The sequence below is a fragment of the Stenella coeruleoalba genome (assembly GCF_951394435.1).
Source record: "Stenella coeruleoalba genome assembly, chromosome: 6".
Classification (NCBI taxonomy): Eukaryota; Metazoa; Chordata; class Mammalia; order Artiodactyla; family Delphinidae; genus Stenella; species Stenella coeruleoalba.
The window spans coordinates 75,951,893-75,965,621 of record NC_137151.1 but is presented as its reverse complement, the minus strand read 5'-3'; the positions used below and the strand labels follow the sequence as shown (position 1 = coordinate 75,965,621).

The 13,729-nt window shown below is 38.2% G+C and overlaps 1 long non-coding RNA gene across 1 annotated transcript in view; it reads right to left on the bottom strand.

Moving 5' to 3' along the window:
- Positions 1-13,729, bottom strand: part of LOC307188295 — a 73,490-nt gene that overhangs the window by 3,359 nt on the left and 56,402 nt on the right. The gene's annotated exons all lie outside the window — the stretch shown is intronic.

The following is a 13,729-nucleotide window of genomic DNA, read 5'->3' as shown; positions in this document are numbered from 1 at the left end:
ATGCTTCTGTCTCAGTTGCTGTTTAGGCTAAATTTGTTAATGTGGTAGACAGAATAATTCGCCCTCCCCCCCAAAAAAGAGATGTCCATATCTTTATCCCTGGAACCTGTGCATATGTAAGGTTACGGGGCTGGGGGGTGGGGGGCAAAGGGAAATTAAGGCTGCAGATGAAGTAAAGCAGCTAATCAGCTGCTCTTAAAAGAGGGACATTAGCCTGGATTATCCAGGTGGGGCCAATGTAATCACAAGGATGATTAAAAGTGATAGAGGGAGGCAGAAGGAAGAGGAGATGTAATGAGGCAAGAGGTTGGAGTAATATGATGCAGTGTGAGATGGAGTCATTCTCCTGTTGGTGACTTTGAAGATGGAGGGAAGAGCTACAAACCAAGGTGTGCTGGAGGCTTCTAGGAGCAAAGCCAAGAAAAAGGCAAGGAGATGCTTTCTCCCCTAGAGCCTCCAGAGGAAAATGTGGCCCTCCCACCACCTTGATGATAGCCCAGTGAGGCCGGGGTCAGATTTCTAACCTACACAACAGGAGCAGTATAATAAATTCTTGTTGTTGAAGACACTGTTTGTAGTAATTTGTTACATCAGCAATAAGTAACTAGTCCAGTTTTCAGACAAAAGAATTTTTATGATTGATTGCTTGCATTAGGTAAATAGTTACTAGACTGGTGACTTTAATAGACCAGTAGAAGTTCCAAAACATGTTAGGGCCAACTGACAGCTTTTAATTTTGCTGCCTTATTCTAAACTTCTTAAAATTATAACATAACACCAGCATATTATAACATGGTCTTACAAAGGAATAATAATGTAAATATAACATATAAGAGCAAATATTTAAATAAATTTAATTGGGAAAAAAACTCATTACATTGTCATTATTTTCCTCACTTCATCCAAAAACCAGTAAAAATATCCCATACGAGTACTATTCTATGATCAAGCATTTGGGTATTACTGTGTGAGATGCATTTTGTTTTTTATTGTTGTTGTTGTTGTTTTAAATTTTTTTTAATTTAATTTTTTTAACATCTTCATTGGAGTATAATTGCTTTACAATGGTGTGTTAGTTTCTGCTGTGTAACAAAGTGAATCAGTTATACATATACATATATCCCCATATTTCCTCCCTCTTGTTTCTCCATCCCACCCCTCTAGGTGGTCACAAAGCACCGAGCTGATCTCCCTGTACTATGTGGCTGCTTCCCACTAGCTATCTATTTTGGTAGTATATATAAGTCCAGGCCACTCTCTAAGTTTGTCCCAGCTTAACCTTCCCCCTCCCCAAGTCCTCAAGCCCATTCTCTACATCTGTGTCTTTATTCCTCTCATGCCCCTGGGTTCTTCAAGACCATTTTTTTTTTTTTTTGGATTCCATATATATATGTTAGCATACGGTATTTGTTTTTCTCTTTCTGACTTGCTTCACTCTGTATGACAGACTCTAGGTCCATCCACCTCACTAGAAATAACTCAACTTCATTTCTTTTTATGGCTGAGTAATATTCCATTGTATATATGTACCACATCTCCTTTATCCATTTATCTGTCGATGGACACTTAGGTTGCTTCCATGTCCTGGCTATTGTAAACAGAGCTGCAACGAACATTGTGGTACATTGACTCTTTTTGAATTATGGTTTTCTCAGGGTATATGCCCAGTAGTGGGATTGCTGGGTCGTATGGTAGTTCTACTTTTAGTTTTTTAAGGAACCTCCATACTGTTCTCCATAGTGGCTGTATCAATTGACATTCCCACCAACAGTGCAACAGGGTTCCCTTTTCTCCACACTTTCTCCAGCATTTATTGCTTGTAGATTTTTTGATGATGGCCATTCTGACGGGTGTGGTGATAACCTCGTTGTATTTTGATTTGCATTTCTCTAATGATTAGTGATGTTGAGCATCCTTTCATGAGTTTGTTGGCAATCTGTATATCTTTTTTGAAGATATGTCTATTTAGGTCTTCTGCCCATTTTTGGATTGGGTTGTTTGTTTTTTTGATACTGAGCTGCATGAGCTGCTTGTAAATTTTGGAGATTAGTCCTTTGTCAGTTGCTTCATTTGCAAATATTTTCTCCCATTCTGAGGGCTGTCTTTTCATCTTGTTCATGGATTCCTTTGCTGTGCAAAAGCTTTTAAGTTTCATTAGGTCCCACTTGTTTATTTTTGTTTTTATTTCCATTTCTCTAGGAGGTGGGTCAAAAAGGATCTTGCAGTGATTTATGTCATGGAGTGTTCCGACTATGTTTTCCTCTAAGAGTTTTATACTGTCTGGCCTTACATTTAGGTCTTTAATCCACTTTGAGTTTATTTTTGTGTGGTGTTAAGGAGTGTTCTAATTTCATTCTTTTACATGTAGCTGTCCAGTTTTCCCAGCACCACATATTGAAGAGGCTGTCTTTTCTCCATTGTATATTCTTGCCTCCTTTATCAAAAATAAGGTGACCATATGTGAGTGGGTTTATCAATGAGCTTTCTATCCTGTTCCATTGATCTATATTTCTGTTTTTGCACCAGTACCACTGTCTTGATTACTGTAGCTTTGTAGTATAGTCTGAAGTCTGGGAGCCTGATTCCTCCAGCTCCATTTTTCTTTCTCAAGATTGTTTTGGCTATTCGGGGTCTTCTGTGTTTCCATACAAATCGTGACATTTTTGCTCTAGTTCTGTGAAAAATGCCAGTGGTAGTTTAATAGCGATTGCATTGAACCTGTAGATTGCTTTGGGTAGTATAATCATTTTCACAGTGTATATTCTTCTAATCCAAGAACATGGTATATCTCTCCATCTGTTTGTATCACCTTTAATTTCTTTCATCAATGTCTTATAGTTTTCTGCATACAGGTCTTTTGTCTCCTTAGGTAGGTTTACTCCTAGGTATTTTATTCTTTTTGTTGCAATGGTAAATGGGAGTGTTTCCTTAATTTCTCTTTCACATTTTTCATCATCAGTATATAAGATTGCAAGAGATTTCTGTGCATTAATATTGTATGCTCCTACTTTACCAAATTCATTGATTAGGTCTAGTAGTTTTCTGGTAGACTCTTTAGGATTCTCTATGTATAGTGTCATAGAGTGCAAACAATGACTGTTTTATTACTTCTCTTTTCTGATTTGGATTCCTTTTATTTATTTTTCTTCTCTGATTGCTGTGGCTAAAACTTCCAAAACTATGTTGAAGAATAGTGGTGAGAGTGGGCAACCTTGTCTTGTTCCTGATCTTAGAGAAAATGGTTTCAGTTGTTCACTATTGAGAACGATGTTGGCTGTGGGTTTGTTATATATGGCCTTTATTATGTTGAAGTAAGTTCCCTCTGTGCCTACTTTCTGGAGGGTTTTTATCATAAATGGATGTTGAATTTTGTCAAAAGCTTTTTCTGCATCTATTGAGATGATCATATGGTTGTTTTCCTTCAATTTGTTAATATGTTGTATCACATTGATTGATTTGCATATACTGAAGAATGCTTGCATTCCTGGGATAAACCCACTTGATCACAGTGTATGATCCTTTTAATGTGCTGTTGGATTCTGTCTGCCTGTAGTTTGTTGAGGATTTTTGCATATATGTTCATCAGTGATACTGGCTGGTAGTTTTCTTTCTTTGTGGCGTCTTTGTCTGGTTTTGGTATCAGGGTGATGGTGGCCTCGTAGAATGAGTTTGGGGGTGTTCCTCCTTCTGCTATATTTTGGAAGAGTTTGAGAAGGATAGGTGTTAGCTCTTCTCTAAATGTTTGCTAGAATTCGCCTGTGAAGCCATCTGGTCCTGGGCTTTTGTTTGTTGGAAGATTTTTAATGACAGTTTCAATTTCAGTGCTTGTGATTGGTCTGTTCATATTTTCTACTTCTTCCTGGTTCAGTCTCAGAACGTTGTGCATTTCTAAGAATTTGTCCATTTCTTCCAGGTTGTCCATTTTATTGGCATATAGTTGCTTGTAATAATCTCTCATGATCCTTTGTATTTCTGCAGTGTCTGTTGTTACTTCTCCTTTTTCATTTCTATTTCTATTGATTTGAGTCTTCTCCCCTTTTCTCTTGATTAGTCTGGCTAATGGTTTATCAATTTTGTTTATCTTTTCAAAGAACCAGCTTTTAGTTTTATTGAACTTTGCTATTGTTTCCTTCATTTCTTTTTGATTTATTTCTGATCTGATCTTTATGATTTCTTTCCTTCTGCTAACTTTGGAGTTTTTTGTTCTTCTTTCTCTAATTGCTTTAGGTGTAAGGTTAGGTTGTTTATTTGAGATGTTTCTTGTTTCTTGAGGTAGGCTAGTATTGCTATAAACTTCCCTCTTAGAACTGCTTTTGCTGTATCCCATAGGTTTTGCGTCATCGTGTTTTCATTGTCATTTGTTTCTACGTATTTGTTGATTTTCTCTTTGATTTCTTCAGTGATCTCTTGGTTGTTAAGTAGTGTATTGTTTAGCCTCCATATATTTTATTTTTTACATATTTTTCCTGTAATTGACATCTAGTCTCATAGCATTGTGGTTGGAAAAGATACTTGATACGATTTCAATTTTCTTAAATTTACCAAGGCTTGATTTGTGACCCAAGATATGATCTATCCTGGAGAATGTTCCATGAGCATTTGAGAAGAAAGTGTATTCTGTTGTTTTTGGATGGAATGTCCTATAAATATCAATTAAATTCATCTTCTTTAATGTATCATTTAAAGCTTGTGTTTCCTTATTTATTTTCATTTTGGATGATCTGTGCATTGGTGAAAGTGGGCTGTTAAAGTCCCCTGCTATGATTGTGTTACCGTCAATTTCCCCTCTTATGGCTGTTAGCATTTGCCTCATGTATTGAGGTGCTCCTATGTTGGTTGCATAAATATTTACAATTGTTATACCTTCTTCTTGGATTGATTCCCTTGATCATTATGTAGTGTCCTTCTTTGTCTTTTATAATAGACTTTATTTTAAACTCTATTTTGTCTGATATGAGAACTGCTACTCCAGCTTTCTTTTGATTTCCATTTGCATGGAATATCTTTTTCCATCCCTTCACTTTCAGTCTGTATGTGTCCCTAGGTCTGAAGTGGGTCTCTTGTAGACAGCATATATATGGGTCTTGTTTTTGTATCCATTCAGCCAGTCTATGTCTCTTGTTGGGAGCATTTAATCTATTTACATTTAAGGTAATTATCGATATGTATGTTCCTATTACCATTTTCTTAATTGTTTTGGGTTTCATATTGTAGGTCTTTTCCTTCTGTTGTGTTTCCTGCCTAGAGAAGTTCCTTTAGCATTTGTTGTAAAGCTGGTTTGGTGGTGCTGAATTCTCTTAGCTTTTGCTTGTCTGTAAAGGTTTTAATTTCTCCATCGAATCTGAATGAGATCCTTGCTGGGTAGAGTAATCTTGGTTGTAGGTTTTTCCCTTTCATCACTTTAAATATGTCCTTCCACTTCCTTCTGGCTTGCAGAGTTTCTACTGAAAGAACAGCTGTTAACCTTATGGGGACTCCCTTGTATGTTATTTCTTGTTTTTCCCTTGCTGCTTTTAATATTTTTTCTTTGTATTTAATTTTTGATAGTTTGATTAATATGTGTCTTGGTGTGTTTCTCCTTGGATTTATCCTGTGTGGACTCTCTGCTTTCTGGACTTGATTAACTATTTCCTTTCCCATATTAGGGAAGTTTTCAACTATAATCTCTTCACTATTTTCTCGTCCCTTTCTTTTTCTCTTCTTCTTCTGGGACCCCTATAATTCGAATGTTGGTGCATTTAATGTTGTCCCAGAAGTCTCTGAGACTGTCCTCAATTCTTTTCATTCTTTTTTCTTTATTCTGCTTTGCAGTAGTTATTTCCACCATTTGTTTCTTCCAGGTCACTTATCCGTTCTTCTGCCTCAGTTATTCTGCTATTGATTCCTTCTAGAGAATTTTTAATTTCATTTATTGTGTTGTTTATCATTGTTTATTTTCTCTTTAGTTCTTCTAGGTCCTTGTTAAATGTTTCTTGTATTTTCTCCATTCTGTTTCCAAGATTTTGGATAATCTTTACTACCATTACTCTGAGTTCTTTTTCAAGTAGACTGAGTATTTCCTCCTCATTTGTTTGGTCTGGTAGGTGTTTACCTTGCTCCTTCATCTGCTGCGTATTTCTCTGTCTTCTCATTTTGCTTGACTTACTGTGTTTGGGGTCTCCTTTTTTCAGGCTGCAGGTTCGTAGTTCCTGTTGTTTTTGCTGTCTGCCCCCAGTGGCTGAGGTTGGTTCAGTGGGTTGTGTAGGCTTCCTGGTGGAGGGGACTGGGGACTGTGTTCTGGTGAATGAGGCTGGATCTTGTCTTTCTGCTGGGCAGGACCACATCCAGTGGTGTGTTTTGGGTTGTCTGTGACCTTATTATGATTTTAGGCAGCCTCTCTGCTAATGGGTGGCGATGTGCTCCTGTCTTGCTAGTTGTTTGGCATAGGGTGTCCAGCACTGTAGCTTGCTGGTCATTGAGTGGAGCTGGGTCTTGGCATTGAGATGGAGATCTGTGGGAGAGCTTTCGCCATTTGATATCACATGGAGCTGGGAGGTCTCTGGTGGCCCAAGGTCCTGAACTCGGCTCTCCCACCTCAGAGGCACAGGCCTGACACCCGGCCAGAGTACCAAGACACTGTCAGCCACACGGCTCTCTCTGGGCTTCTATTTTGACAGCAACAATGTACTCTGGACGGTGTGGGCCACTTTTTTGGCCAATTGGCCGAGGAGAAGTGTGAGGGCACCCAGTGTCTCTTGAAAATGCAAAACCAGTCGAGCTGCATTTTGTTGATTTTAGTTTGTGGATTTTAGAGTCCGTTAAAAAGAAAGATTGGCATAACAACAACAAAAATCCTTAGATTATAAATTCTTAGTTCAGATTCTCAGAGTTTGGAGTTAGGACATCTTGATTACTTTTACTGTGATTTTTCTTTTTTTTTTTTTTCCAATTCCCTTCCCATATATCCAGAACATGTTATGTTAGTTTCCTATGGCTGCTATAATTACCACAAACTTGGTTCTTACAACAATAAACATTTATTCTCTTACAGTTTTGGAGGTCAGAAGTCTGAAGTCAGTTTCACTGAGCTGAATTCAAGGTGTTGGCTGGGCTATGCTCCCTCCTGAGGCTCCAGGGCAGGGGAAAACCTGTTTTTTTGCCTTCTCCAGCTTCTAGAGCTGCACTCCTCATCTCATAGCCCCTTCTTGCTTCATCAGAGCCAGCAGCAGTGCATCTCCAAATCTCTCTGCGGAGGTCACATGGCTTTCTCTCTTCTATGTCAAGTCTCCCCGTGCCTCCCCCTTCTAAGGATATTTGTGATGACATTTAGACCCACCCAGATACCCAGAATGATCCTCCATTCTCAAGATCCTTAATCACATCTTCAAAGTCTCTTTTGACATATAGTAACATTCACAGGTTCTAGGGATTAAAATTTGGATATATTTGGGGCCATTATTCAGCCTGCCACATATGCTTAGTTTATACACGTACCGCATAGCTGTTATATTTTTTAAATTTAAATAGGAAAATTTTCTTTGTAAGAATCTATTAAATTATCCGTTAAAGTTGTGACATATTCTAAGATGTCTAGGTCTTAGAAAGCCATGTATATGACTACCAAAGAAAAGGGTCATAACACAATTAAGCAGTTTTGATTAATATTATAACTTATTTCTTATTACAATGTCTTCTACAGAAAGTCCTCTCCGTGGTAGAAAAGTATAAACTGAATATTCCACATTAATTTTGGAACATCCTCTGAAACTCCTGGTGCACAAACAACACTCAGACTGCTGGTGCAGACAGCCCACTGAGCACCTCTCAACAGACGCTCAGGCACCCGCCTTTTTAGCAGCACATTCCTGAGATCAGCTGGTGCTAAGGCATATAAAAATGTAATTTAAGAGAGCTCTGACCACCTCTTCTCTCCTTCTATTGAATGCTATCAGACAACTGGAGGATCAGTTGTACTGTCAGAAAAAATAACAGGACAAGCTGGCAAACCCAATCCTGGACTTGACAACAGCTGTCCTGTTCTGGCTGTTGCTGCTGAGGTTCAGTAAACAGTATCTGAGTAACTCCCACCCACGCAATGGCCAGCTAACCACCAAGGTACTTGAGTACAGGGAGGATTTGTCTCTGTGTCACTTCATAATAAATAAAACAAATATCTTCTTGTATGCCTGGAAAAGGAGAGACACTCTATATCAGTGGTCAGATTCAGTTCCAGGTATTATAGGATTTCACAGGTATCTTGAATAGGACTGTGAGGGTAGATGGAGCAGACGGAACAGATTCAGCTCTGGGTTATCTACCCTAGGTTTATCACTTTTATCTGTTTTACTTATTGGGATTCTATGTAGGTTTTTCTGTTGAAAAATAATTCAGCTACTTTTTAAAAAGTAAAAAGCAATTCTAAAGAAACACTGTCTTAGTCTGTTCTGGCTGCTATAATAAAAATAACAAAAATCTATTGCTTACTGTTCTGCGGGTTGGGAAATCCAAGGTCAAGGAGCCAGCAGATTTAGTGTCTGGTGAGAGCCAGCCTTCTGGTTCTTAGATGGCTGTCTTCTTGCTGTGTCCTCACATGGGGAAGAACAAGGGAGCTCTCTTGGAGTCTCTTTTGTAAAAGCACTAATCCCATTCACGAGGGCTCTACCCTCATGACCTAATTACCTCCCAAAGGCCCTGCCTCCTAATACCATTACATTAGGAGGCAGTATGTCAACATATGAATTGTAAAATATATATGAAAATAATGGGCAAGGATCTGAATAGACATGTCTTAAAAGAAGACATTCAAATGGCCAACAGGTACATGAAAAGGTGCTCAAAATCATTAATCATCAGGGAAATGCAAATCAAAACCACAATGAGATATCACCTCATACCTGTTAGGATGGCTATTATCGAAAAGACAAAAGCGTTGGTGAGACTGTAGACAAAAGAAAACTCTTGTACGCTGTTGGTAGGAATATAAATTGGTAGAGCCATTATGGAAAACAGTATGGAGATTCCTAAAAAAATTAAAAATAGAACCACCATACGATCCAGCAATCCCACTTCTGGGTATATAGCCAAAGAAAATGAAGTCTGGATCTTGAAGAGATGTGCACTCCCATGTTCATTGCAGGATTATTCACAATAGCCAAGATATGGAAACAAGCTAAATGTCCATTGATGGATGAATGAATAAAGAGAATGTGAAAAAAAATCACTCACCCACATGCACAAATACACTGGAATATTATCCAACCTTAAAAAGAAGGAAATCCTGCCATTTGTGACAACATGGATGAATTTGGGGGACATCACACTAAGTGAAATAAGCCAGACACAGAAAGACAAATACTGAATTATATCAGCTACATGTGAAGTCTAAAATAGTCAGACTCATAGAAGGAGAGAGTAGAATGGTGGTTACCAGGGCCTGGAAGTAGGGTGATATGAGGAGATCTTGCTTAAAGGATATAAAGTATCAGTTATGCAAGACAAATAAGTTCTGAAGATCTAATGTACAGCATGGTGACTATGTTAACAATACTGTATTGTATACTTGATATTTGCTAAAAGGGTAGATCTTAAAGCATCCCCACCACAAGAGAAAGAAAAAGAAAGAAAGAAGTAACTATATGAGGTTATGGATATGTTAGTTAGCTTGATCATGGTGATTATTGAATAATGTATGAATATATCAAAATATCAAGTTGTACACTTTAAATATACACAATTTCTACCTGTCAATTATACCTTAATAAAGCTGAAAAAATATGTATGAAAAAGCAAAGGCCTGGAAATAGCCAAGACAATTTTGAAGATGAACCTATTGAAAAGATGTGCTCTACCAAATATAGAGACAAAGTTACATTAGGACAATGTGCTGTCAGCATTGGGATAGTCAAATAGGCCATAGAGGACATAAATAGAGGAAAGTGTGAAAAAGCCAACAGTTCACATCAGTGGGAAGAAGACAAACTTCAATAAATAGATCCAAATCCCATTCAGTACATAGGCCTAGGTCTTAAGGACAACAGCCAAACAGACTCCTGTATTGCATAGTTGCAGTTCCCAACTTTGGTATTTCATATGGGAAAAACTGGATTCCCCCTCATCTTATGCACAAAATCAAGCTGGTAGAGGGATGGAAATTAAAGACCTGAGTACGAAAAGCAAAACTTTAAAACTATTTGAAGAAACTCAGAGTTGAAATGAAAAAAATTTTAAATCAAAAGACAGCATAAAAATTGAACAGGTAACCCACCATCATTTAGAAGATACTTGTAACACCTCTAATTAAAAAATGATTAATATCTATACTATCTAGAACTCTCTACAATCGACAAGAAAATGACTCAATAGAAAAAAATGGACAAAAGTGATGAGCAGGCAATTCACAAAGGATGAAACACAACTAAATAATAATTGAAACATCTGCCATCTCTCTAATAATTATGCCCAATGTTACGCAGCTGGAAAATGGAACTATGAACTCTGAAGCTTATGCTTGTTTACATGACAAAATATCTTGTATAAGAAGACATTTAACACACCATTAGAAAGTGGTCTGATAGATACAGTCTTCCTATTTTGCCTGTTTCACAGGGTGATTCAGAAGAGAGAATGAGATAACAGATGTGAAAACATTGAAAAGACTTGAAAGTGCTATACAAATCACTTATTACAACCTACATCACAGCAGAACTGAAATTCCTGCTTGGCTCCAGTCTTAAAGGAGCATATCTAGCAGTAAATTCAGAAGTTCCTGGACTCATGGCTGGAAGTTCCAAAGAAAGACACTCTTTTTTTTTTTTTTTTTTTTTTTTTTTGCGGTACGCGGGCCTCCCACTGCTGTGGCCTCTCCCGCTGTGGAGCACAGGCTCCGGACGCACAGGCTCAGCGGCCATGGCCCACGGGCCCAGCCGCTCCGCGGCATGTGGGATCCTCCAGGACCGGGGCTCGAACCCGTGTCCCCTGCATCGGCAGGCAGACTCTCAACCACTGCGCCACCAGGTAAGCCCAAGAAAGACACTCTTAAAGGAAGACACTGAAACTCTGTTCTGGTCAGGCTTCTTGCCTTGACTGCTGTTCCTGGGAATAACCTATTTCAAAGTGAAATAGTTTACAAAGAGCTAGGTAAGTCTAACACCTAGAAATAATATTAGCATTAGACTAGACTTAAAAACACTTTACTCCAATAAAAAAAAGTATGGGGAGGGGAGGATACTACCTATATTTCTAATCAGATAATATTTCTAGAATTTTACAAGAGTCATGTGTTGTCATAGTATAATCTAAATTATTTTGTTTGTTTCATAGCTTTATTGTGTAGCTTAAATTTTTCAAAATAACTATTTTATTATTTTTTAAATTTTATTTTATTTATTTTTTTATATAGCAGGTTCTTATTAGTTATCTATTTTATACATATTAGTGTACATATGTCAATCCCAATCTCCCAATTCATCCCACTACCACCAACCCCCCTGCCACTTTCCACCCTTGGTGTCCATACATTTGTTCTCTACATCTGTGTGTCTATTTCTGCCCAGCAAACCAGTTCATCTGTAACATTCTTCTAGGTTCCACACATATGCGTTAATATACGATATTTGTTTCTCTCTTTCTGACTTACTTCACTCTGTATGACAGTCTCTAGATCCATCCACGTCCCTACAAATGACCCAATTTCATTCCTTTTTATGACTGAGTAATATTTCATTGTATATATGTACCACATCTTCTTTACCCATTCGTCTGTCAATGGGCATTTAGGTTGCTTCCATGACCTGGCTATTGTAAATAGTGCTGCAATGAACATTGGGGTGCATGTGTCTTTTTGAATTATGGTTTTCTCTGGGTATATGCCCAGTAGTGGGATTCCTGGGTTGTATGGTAATTCTATTTTCAGTTTTTTAAGGAACCTCCATACTGTTCTCCACAGTGGCTGTATCAATTTCCATTGCCACCAACAGTGCAAGAAGGTTCCCTTTTCGGCACACCCTCTCCAGCATTTGTTGTTTGTAGATTTTCTGATGATGCCCATTCTAACTGGTGTGAAATGACACCTCATTGTAGTTTTGATTTGCATCTCTCTAATAATTAGTGATGTTGAGCAGCTTTGCATGTGCTTCTTGGACATCTGTATGTCTTTTTTTTTTTTTTTTTTGCAGTACGCAGGCCTCTCATTGCTGTGGCCTTTCCCATTGTGGAGCACAGGCTCCAGACGCGCAGGCTCAGCGACCATGGCTCACGGGCCCAGCCGCTCCCCGGCATGTGGGATCCTCCCGGACTGGGGCACGAACCTGCGTCTCCTGCATCGGCAGGCAGACTCCCAACCACTGCACCACCAGGGAAGCCCATCTGTATGTCTTCTTTGCAGAAATGTCTATTTAGGTCTTCTGCCCATTTTTGGATTGGGTTGTTTGTTTCTTTGATATTGAGCTGCATGAGCTGCTTGTAAATTTTGGAGATTAATCCTTTGTCAGTTGCTTCATTTGCAAATATTTTCTCCATTCTGAGGGTTGGCTTTTGGTCTTGTTTATGGTTTCCTTTGCTGTGCAAAAGCTTTCAAGTTTCATTAGGTCCCATTTGTTTTTGTTTTTATTTCCATTTCTCTAGGAGGTGGGTCAAAAAGGATCTTGCTGTGATTTATGTCATAGAGTGTTCTGCCTATGTTTTCCTCTAAGAGCTTTATACTCTCTGGCCTTACATTTAGGTCTTTAATCCATTTTGAGTTTATTTTTGTGTATGGTGTCAGGGAGTGTTCTAATGTCATACTTTTACATGTAGCTGTATTGTTTTCCCAGCACCATTTATTGAAGAGACTGTCTTTTCTCCACTGTATATTCTTGACTCCTTTATCAAAGATAAGGTGACCATATGTGTGTGGGATTATCTCTGGGCTTTCTATCCTGTTCCATTGATCTATCTTCCTGTTTTTGTGCCAGTACCGTACTGTTTTGATTACTGTAGCTTTGTAGTATAGTCTGAAGTCAGGGAGCCCGATTCCTGCAGCTCCGTTTTTCTTTCTCAAGATTGCTTTGGCTATTTGAGGTCTTCTGCATTTCCATACAAATTGTGAAATTTTTTGTTCTAGTTCTGTGAAATATGCCAGAGGTAGTGTGATAGGGATTGCATTGAATCTGTAGATTGTTTTGGGTAGTACAGTCATTTTCACAATGTAGATTCTTCCAATCCAAGAACATGGTATATCTCTCCATCTATTTGTATCATCTTTAATTTCTTTCATCAGTATCTTATAATTTTCTGCATACAGGTCGTTTGTCTCCCTAGGTAGGTTTATTCCTAGGTATTTTATTCTTTTTGTTGCAATGGTAAGTGGGAGTGTTTTCTTAATTTCACTTTCAGATTATACGTCATTAGTGTATAGGAATACTAGAGATTTCTGTGCATTAATTTTGTATCCTGCTATTTTACCTAATTCATTGATTACCTCTAGTAGTTTTCTGGTAGCATCTTTAGGATTTTCTATGTATAGTATCATGTCATCTGCAAACAGTGACAGCTTTACTTCTTCTTTTCTGATTTGGATTTCTTTCATTTCTTTTTCTTCTCTGACTGCTGTGGCTAAAACTTCCAAAACTATGCTGAATAATAGTGGTGAGAGTGGGCAACCTTGTCTTGTTCCTGATCTTAGTGGAAATGATTTCAGTTTTTCACCATTAAGGACGATATTGGCTGTGGGTTTGTCATATATGGTCTTTATTATGTTGAGGAAAGTTCCCTC